Genomic DNA, 10,252 nt, shown 5'->3' on the forward strand with positions numbered 1-10,252 from the left:
CATAACCTATCTTTGAATCTGTGTAAACAAAACATTAAGTACTTGTTCATTTACATTAGCTTATTAAAAGTTATTCATAATTTGATGATACTTAAAAACAACGTGTCCACACCTGTGGAGTAACGGTCAGCGCGTCTGGCTGCGAAACCAGGTGGCCCGGGTTCGAATCCCGGTCGGGGCAAGTTACCTGGTTGAGGTTTTTTCCGGGGTTTTCCCTCAACCCAATACGAGCAAATGCTGGGTAACTTTCGGTGCTGGACCCCGGACTCATTTCACCGGCATTATCACCTTCATATCATTCAGACTCTAAATAACCTAGATGTTGATACAGCGTCGTAAAATAACCCAATTAAAAAAAACAACGTTTAACGCTACAGTCATTAGACATCAAACCACAATATGAACATTGGTAAACTCACCTGAAGCATTACACGAACATTTCAGAGGTAATGTTCAAAATGGCCCCCATTCGCTTCTACACATGCTTGAAACCTCCTCAACCCTGGGTCGTTTCTAACATCCCTAGCTGCCTATTATTATTTATTATTATTGTTATCGAAATATTGAAACTCTATTTTACCCCTTGGTATATTAGGGTTGTAGCTTGTTACTTGTGAAATACATTATGTAGAGATAATATACAATTTCAAAGAAGTAGTAGTAGGCATGAGTCATAGTTACAATATAATACATTAATTAATAGACAGTAAACGATACTATATACATTATACAAAAATTACATTCAGTTAAAAAGATTAAATACATAAATTAGAAATTATAAACGAGGGTGTAGAGATATTGCAAGAATATGACATAAATTTGCGAATTTATACATAATTTTAAACAATAATAAAGAGATAATGCACAAAATTGACTTAGTTACAAATTAAACACCTAATGTATAGGTAGTAACAATAAACGATAGGAAAGAATACGGAAATGATATTCAGTCCCTTTGGTTATATATAAATACCTTAATTACAAACAGTGAGTCAATAAACAGCAGCAAAAAGATAACAGAAGAAATAACTTCGTTACAATTTTCGATGCATGATTTGCGAGAGTAAAGAGATAAAAACAAAATTACTTACGGTTACAAACTATATACCTGTCATAAAACACTGAACAATAGTAAAATCCATAATACAAACAGTTATTATTGTTATTACTATTACTATGTCCCAAAGAGAGACAACTTGTTTTAGAGAGTGTATTAGGATCTTATATTATCAACAACAACACTGAATAACAAAAAAACACTTTCGGTGGATATCTTGGTACCCAACAGGCGTTCTAAGAAAACTGAAACATGCCGATTCCAAATATACAAACCATTTTTCTCTATTACCCACCGTTCTTGAGATATACGACATCAACCATTATGTATAACAACTCACAGGGAGAAGTTTCAGTAGAGCATTTATTGCTACATGGAGTACTAATGAACATGGCTTTAGCTACGAAAATGGTGCAATTGCGCCACATGACACATAATTATAGTAGTAATATTTCAGTACCATCCTGTAAGTCTTGGAAGTGGCTGTTTGCAATGGTCTTCCTCATTTGTGGACCTATGAACACACCTTTCACTTTCGCGTAACTCAACTCTGCAAACTTGTTACACAGGTACCAAAAAGCATCTGAGTCGGTGTCTAGTGCCTTCACGAAATTCTTCAGGAGCTCCAACTATATATGAAGTGGTGACATGATAACTTTGTCATGCTCAACCCACGGCACACGAAGGCTGCATTCTATTTCCGAACGGACAATTGTTCTTTATGTGATGGTTCTTTCTATCTCTGATGTCCCACTCGCAGATGAAGCAGCAGTACTTGGTGTACTCTGTCTGCATTCCCATGAGAATAGTGATAACGTTTAAATCACGACATATACGCCAATTGCACTCGCGACAGCGTATTTTTTCAAGAAATAGCGACATGGTTTCGTACGTATCTTTCAGGTGCGTAGAATATGCAACCGGTACTGACGCATATGTTTCCATTGTGTAATAATATTATTTACTACCTTGAAACTTGTCTTAGGTGAGTCTATGAACAGTAGCCATGCTTCAATGCTGTGTTCTACCCCAAAGCTTGACATAAGATCTTGAATGTCCATGCATTATCAAATATTATCACTTCACAAGTTCTTTATGTCTGTGCCGAAACTGTGAAGTCGTTGTAACCGGTGCAAGGAAATTAAATTGTTTAAGATGTGAACCGAGCAGTTCAGCTTGGCCTTTTGTTAGTGCCAGGTCCCGTACGTATCGCAAAGTTGAGCATTATTCATTAAATGAATATCTTCTCCAGGTTGGTAGTAGTCAGAGTCTGGGTCGTTGGTAGGAGATGAAAGAGGACTTTCTTCTTGTGTTTCTTCATTAACTGTGTATTCTTCAGGTGCTGTTGGTATTGGACAAGTGACGGGGTCATGTGAAATTGGTTTAGAAACTGAAGGAACGTCTGGATATTTTACAGATGCACGAGTTTTGTAGGAGAATCCGGTGACGTTTGACAAAAAGAAATAACAGTCTGTGGTGTGGTTGCTTGACTCACGCCATATGCAATTCCAAATGTCAGATGGTTGTTGTTCTTCGCCTTCCTTATCCAACCTCGCAAGTTGCATGCATAAATCAAACAGATGAACTGTGGTGCCCACGATTTATCACTATCCACTTTCGAATCAAAGTATGTATAGTTCATATTATGTTTTCTTAAGAAACGGTGTAAAAGTTTTCCGATGGAATTTGTCTATTACATAGCCGCACACGTATCAAAACACATCTGGTGAAATTCTACATCATCTGGAAAAACGACAAAAAAAAAAACAAAAAAAAAACAAAACAAAAAAAAATTCGACGAACCGCGTTCCATGTAAAAATAAAATTTCGTCGATAATTTCAAAACCTGACGTGATAGCGCAAAACGGTTTTCAGATTTGAAACCAGCATGAAAAACTACATTAGGAATATTAAACATCATGTGAGATATCTACCACTTCTTTATCAGTGTAATTTACATATTCTTAATAGTTACAATTTTGCGTAGATGTGATGTATGAACTCTGTGAATTGTTTATAACAACATTTTTTACTGTAAGTAAATGGTAAAGGGATGTGCAGTAATTTAAATTGCAATCCGAGATATGATGTCTTAAAAAATGTATTTTTCTTTCGAAAAATAGACAGTGTCCCTAGCTGCCTGAAAAATAAGCAACTGTTCTTTAAATGTTATAAGTACAGTCCAATGCGATTCCCCAACTTCTCAAGCAATATCGCAACTGCTGCGTCCAGGGTTTTGTTCAACTAAATTTAAGATATTATCCTCCTCTTTGTCGATTATTTCGTTAGGGCGTTGCCGCCGACGGTTACGGTATCCTGGAACAACACTGCCAGTATCACGGACTCACTGACAGACTCCGATAAATATCTCTGGATTTGGAATATTCTTCTCAAAATATCGCTCTCCATAAAGTACTTGAGTTGCACGGGAACTACATCGTGTTTCGCCGTAAATTAATATCTTATGAAGATAATATTCGCTGTTTGAAAATCGTGGCATTATCTGACACACACAAGCACTAAACAACTCACCGGCTGTCAAAGTATGCACTGATACAACAAGGAGACGAACTCAGGTTTGTCTGCCGAGTAAACGACCCAAATAACCATCCCCTCAGGCGTTATAATATTGCAACATCCTCGAATTTTAAAATGTTTAACTCATTCTTACGTTTATATTAAATTTAGGCTACTCGAAAACTCTCCACTTTATTCAAATACGCCAAAGGGAAAAATAATTCTTTATTAGATTCTCTGTCAACATAGACGTACATCACTCTTCCACTCGGAATATTTACCGAAAGAGAGGGAGTTAACATTTTTAGGATAATGATTTCTTTCTGCGAAAACTATAAACTTTAGACCAATATGATTCTAGACTTTTTTGTTATAGGCCTATTCAACGTAGTATCGATTATATATTGTATATTTTCGATTACTACATCAAGCATGCCATCTTAACAAATCCAAAACATACTACAAACATGTACTGTATCATTAAAATAAAACTAACAACAATGAAATTAAGCTCATATTAGTCACCTTTGTTATACAATATATTAAATTTTATTCAAAACAAAATTAAAGAAACATGTAAAAGCTAAACTTAAAACACAGTAACATTAAACTTTCACACAATACAACATCGGTATTAATACAGCAATGAAATTAAGTTCATATTAGTCATCTTTATAATATATTATAAAATAATAATTTTACTCCATTTATACTGCATTGGTCCAAGGAAAATACTAGTCTTTCACAAAAACACATTATTACTAGTATTTTCCCTGGACCAAAAAATTACATAAAAGGTTAGTGTAAAAATTAGCATTTTACCATGGACCTCACCAGAAATGTTCCATTTCATTTTCTCCGTTATACGAGTGATTTCAAACAATGCTACGATACGACGTTCCTGTATTTATCATGTAATATCTTGTAATTTCGGTTGACATCTCCACAGTTCATCTCGTTTACTTATACATTTTTTCAATCTCATCCCAGAATTACATGTTTCACAGAACATTTCACTCCTAAGTAAACCACAATCGCGTAAAGCACCATAGAACATACATGTCTGTTTTCATGGAAAAGCAACTAAAAAATTTATATTTATAATTCCATAATTTCCATCTCGAGGCCTACATTCTAAATCAACAGGGAGAATTTGATCCACTTCTTTTTTATATTTAACTATAGCATTCAAAATTGCTATAATGCATCTGTTCCTCATCCTGATAATTTGCTTGGTTATTTTACTCCCACCCTGTTTACATCTTAAATAATTTTTTTAGAGCAGAAGTAACGAAATATTTGAAATGCACTATAAAAGCCACTTAATTTAAATCTGGCTAAGCTTCAGCCGTCAGGCCTACCTTAGCATACTGTCTATTTCATATTATCCCTTGACGAAATCAAGTACAGATAATTTTTACTTGCATAAAATACTGTATATTGTTGAAAAGTGCATTAAAGGCTCGATATCCCTCTCGAAGAACTCGGGTTAGCAACATCACACTTCATTCCAATAACACTAGTCAACAAGGTTTTTGTCACAAGGGTGAAAATGGTCATTTTAGATCAATGTTTGTGTGCTGATAGTAGATCTAAACTTGAAAATTTTCCATCACGCACCATTTAAGAGGAAAATTGGAAATTGTTAAAAAAAAGAATGAATTTACCAAAGAACACGAGTATCGAACTATGGACTTTATTTAAACGGTTACACAATATATTCATATGTTTTATAACTTATTGTTGCTCAGGATATACTAGAAGTGTATTTTAAGGAATAGGTTCTTTGAAATACATGAGTCTGCATTAATAAAGCGCGTAGTGGGTGATATATTATCTGTATTACTTTATTGCTTTATGGCGCTAGATCGACAGAAAGTACTGAGAGAGTGGGATTTTAGAGTGAAATAGACTGCATTTTAGGATTAGTTGAATATTGTTTGAGCTTGTGACAAGTTGTATCGCTGGTTTTAAGTTTTTATCTTTGCGTTCATTTACGCTTTCTCAGAATAAAAAAAATCTCGTCTTGCTTGTGTAAATTCCCCGGACAGCTTTTGTTACGTATGTGGAGAATTTACGGCAAAATGGCAGGGTTGGCCTTTATCAGATAAGTTAAAACAAGCATATTATTACTATTTTGAATGTAATGTGTGTGATGAGGACAAACATGGGCTCCCCATGTGTGCTGCACAATATGTTACTCAAAATTGATAAAATGAATGAATGGAGAGAAGAATCGAAGTAGATGTCGTTTGCAGTTCCAATGATCTGGCGTGAACCGACAAGCTATGCAGAAAACTGTTATTTCTGTTTAACAAAGATTACGGGATTTTCAAAGAAAACAAGATCTAAAATTGAATATCCTAATGTTCCATCTGCAATAAGACCTGTACCACATGGACCAAAACTCCCTATTCCTAATTCTCCTTCGCAATTGGAGGAATTGGTTCTTCCAATAGAACAAACAGATGACTTGGCTCAACCATCAACATCCTCTGATCCGTTCTGTAGCCCAGAACATCATAATGAATCCCATTTAATTCAACAATGTGAACTGAACGATTTAATAAGAAATCTTGATCTCACTAATCCACAATCTGAGATTTTAGGATCTAGACTACAACACTGGAACCTGCTAGCACCAGATACTAGAATTTCATTGTACAGGAAGAGACATGAACGGTTTTCAAAGTATTTTATAATGAAGAATTCTATGTGCGTGTGTGTAAATATAGACGGCTTAATGGAAGGACTAGGATTTCAGCACATCCCAGAGGAATGGAGGTTATTCATAGATTCTTCCAAAATAAGTTTAAAAGCAGTGTTATTGCACAATGGAAACACCAAACCATCAATTCCAGTGGCGTATTCAGTAGATATGAAGGAAACTTATACAAATTTGTCAGTATTACTAGATGCAGTACAATATAAAACATACTGCTGGCAACTCTGCGGAGATTTGAAAATTGTCGCCTTATTGCTCGGACTTCAGGATGGATTCACAAAATACTGTTGCTTTCTCTGTTTGTGGGGTAGTAGAGCGACTGAAAAACACTACATAGTGAAAGACTGGCCTCTCAGAGAAAGCTATGTCCCATGAAAACATAATATCAAGTATGTCCCTTTAGTGAAACCGGAAAAAGTACTGCTTCCTCCTTTACATATCAAGCTTGGTTTAATGAAGAATTTCGTTAAAGCTATGGATAAAAATGGAGAAGGTTTTGCTTATGTAAGGAATGTTTCCGAAATTCAGTGAGACTAAAGTGAAAGAGGGAATTTGTGTTGGCCTTCAAATTAGGAAACTTTTTAAAGATGAGAGCTTCGAAAAAAAATTAAGTTTTGAGGAACTAGAAGCTTGGAATGCCTTTGGAACAGTTGTTAGTGGGTTTTTAGGTAATAATAAAGGTGACAATTACCAACAGCTTGTACAAGTACTCCTATAGTTACCAGAAGCTTGGTTGTCGAATGTCATTGAAAATACATTTCCTACATTTCCATCTGGACTTTTCCCAGAGAAGTTAGGAGCTGTAAGCGATGAACAAGGGGAAAGATTCCATCAAGATATACACAGGATGGAACAACGATATCAAGGAAGGTGGGATTCTAGTATGATGGGGGACTACTGTTGGTTTTTGTTCAGAGAAAGTGACTCAAACTACAAGAGGAAAAAATAACTGTAACTAAATACTTTTTTTAAATCTAGCTTGAAGTCTGTATATCATTGTTTACTTCAATCTAGGGCTCCTAAGTTATTTGATTTGAGATTGTAATCATTTTAATTTATAAACCTTAAAAATTATAGTTCATTTGATCCAGTTTTAAATTAATGAAGTGAAACCCTATTTTGAAGGGAAAAAAGGGAACATAATGCCATTTTTTCTTATTGTAATTATTATTTATGCAGTGTTATTATTTTTTTTGTGAAACGTCAGTGTATATTGTGTATAAATTTTGCATCTTAGGAATTTATTTATTTTCACTGTTCTAATTACGTATTTCGAAATAAGTTTTCAACTAGCAATAATCGCACCTCGGATAAACCTCATTGGTTACGATATTGCCACTGCGCAACGCGAAAACGTTTTTTTTAATCAAAATACTTTCCCTTCTGTAACACAAAAATGTTACGTGTTACAGATTTTTCGCTGCCATTTTCGTAATCAGCAGGGTCGATTTAGTAAAAATCAGCTGCTTTCATTTCTGTGACAGACAAAAAGTTAAAATTTGTTGACTAGTGTAATCAGAAAGATAAGCTTTTAACAATATTTTCTTCAGTTGATAACCACACGAAAGTAAAATGGTCTACTATTCTTCTCAATTTGTACAGGATGAAAATTGCTGATAAATTGTCTCGTTCACAAAGTAGATCCCCGATCCGGTCGGAGTTAACTTTTTCCAAAAAGTAAGCATAGAAGTCTTGAACTAAGTCGTTACAATGGCTTCTTTTCCACCAGCATATTGCGATAAATTTTTTCAACGAAATCCTGAAAGAATGGAAAGGAAGGGACTAAACATTTTCTAGCTTCTCTTTCCGTAAAACGAAGTTTCCCTTTCATGATGTTCGTTTTGTCTCGTACCAGAAATTGAGTAGTTTTATTTCTTTGTAGAATTTTGCTGAATTTCGCTAAATATATGACAATACATAGCCGCAGCTCTTTATTAAATCTCACCTCAAATCCATTCTTTCCTTTGATAGGCCTATTAGTAAGGAATGAAGGAATAGGGAACTATGACTAGGTGCGGTTAGGGACGTCGGCCAGACTGAGGCCTGTTGTGCACCCCGAAATATAGGATGAATGAGGATGAGGTGTACCAGCCCACCGGCCTCATTAGATCCCTAACCCGCTTTCGCAATGAGTCCCCTACACCCTCCGCTCTACGTTCACACCAACAAGGTGACCAAGCAGTATAGAATCCATTCCAACGACGCTTCCAAGGTATCGAAGCGCCCCCGAAAGTGCTCTTAAGGAATGAATCCTGGCAGAGATATTGAGGAAGGCTTGGAACCCAGAGACGATTTCGGAGAGGGCACCTCTCCCGTAAGCGAATGAAGACATGCGTCATGATCTGAATATGTCTGTGGAACGAGATGATGAAGATGTATGATATGATATGAAATTTAAATTATTTTTCTACAGGGGATAGAAATGGAAATGGACCGCGGCAATGAAAATTCCGACACGGCTAAGTAACTGTGGAAAACCACGGATAAACCACAGTCGGTCGATCCGGAGATTTGAACCGCGTATCTCCCGAATCGAGCTCATTGCAGAATGCATGAGGCACCTCACTCGGTTGATTATCAGGAAGAAAAATTTGCATGTCGAAGTTAAAAAATCCTATACTACACGTTTCTCCTCTAACGCCACCATACTTCTGTATGGAAGAGTTGGCCTCTAACCTTTTGTGATCACTTCTTATTTCATCATATAATGTTAAAAATAACCTCGTTCTAAGATCTTGCGATTCTACAAAATTCACAACTTTAACTACATCATCGAGAACAGCTTTAAGAATTTGTCACAGGTGGTCTATGTATGGTGAAGTGAGTGAAATGCATTTGGAGAGCAAAATTCTTTATTTTTATTGACATGTCACTATTTTTCTGTCAACGAATGAGTTCTGTCGTAGAAATCTCCCACACAATTGTCCAAGTATACTTACTTACTTACTTACTGGCTTTTAAGGAACCCGGAGGTTCATTGCCGCCCTCACATAAGCCCGGCGTAGGTCTCTATCCTGTGCAATATTAATCCAGTCTCTATCATCTTATCCCACCTCCCTCAAATCCATTTTAATATTATCTTCCCACCTACATCTCGGCCTTCCCAAAAGTCTTTTTCCCTCCGGCCTCTCAACTAACACTCTATATGCATTTCTGGATTCGCCCATACGTGCTACATGCCCTGCCCATCTCAAACGTCTGGATTTAATGTTCCTAATTATATCAGGTGAAGAATACAATGCATGCAGTTCTGTGTTGTGTAACTTTCTCCATTCTCCTGTAACTTCATCCCTCTTAGCCCCAAATATTTTCCTAAGCACCTTATTCTCAAACACACTTAACCTATGTTCCTTTCTCAAATTGTCCAAGTATAGATCATTAAAATTTATGAAACCATCAACTATGAAGTAAATCTCTACATAAAGCAGAAGTTGTGTTATAAGTCAGTGGTTCACAGAATAAAAATTCTACAGAAACATTCTCTCACATTCAGAATTAAAAAAAAAAAGCATAAGCTGATCAAGTTTGACGTATCAATCGGCTAATCATAACATCAAACAGAACAGCAAAGTACTATGATTCAGCTTTTTAAACAAGGATCAACCGTATGCGCGTGTGCCTGCCGATCGTGAGATACGCTTGATCTAATTACATGGTTTTGTTTTTGTTGTGTTTTCCCCATTTTGGTAAGGCGAATGTCAGGTAATGACATGGCGAATCATCCTCCTGATCACGCCAATTTCATCTCGGTATCAAGAATTCCAGTGCTATTAAATAACCTTATAGTTGAAACAGCACCGTTAAATAACCGATTAAAAGTATCAGTCATTTGTTCCTTAACTATGTTTGCCACGGAAATTTCTCTCTGCAACTCGGTATTATCTAACATTGATAGTTAGCCGCGAAACCAGGTGGCCCGGGTTCGATTCCCGATCGGGGCAAGTTACCTGGTT

General features: G+C 36.1%; 1 non-coding gene across 1 annotated transcript; it reads right to left on the reverse strand.

Annotated features, from left to right (window-relative positions):
• Positions 1-7,503: 7,503 nt before the first annotated feature.
• LOC138700585 (U4 spliceosomal RNA) lies at positions 7,504-7,649 on the reverse strand. Its single transcript, XR_011332398.1, has one exon. It is a non-coding gene; the product is annotated as a U4 spliceosomal RNA (small nuclear RNA).
• Positions 7,650-10,252: the final 2,603 nt, after the last annotated feature.

This window comes from Periplaneta americana, chromosome 5 (assembly GCF_040183065.1).
Source record: "Periplaneta americana isolate PAMFEO1 chromosome 5, P.americana_PAMFEO1_priV1, whole genome shotgun sequence".
Lineage (NCBI taxonomy): Eukaryota > Metazoa > Arthropoda > Insecta > Blattodea > Blattidae > Periplaneta > Periplaneta americana.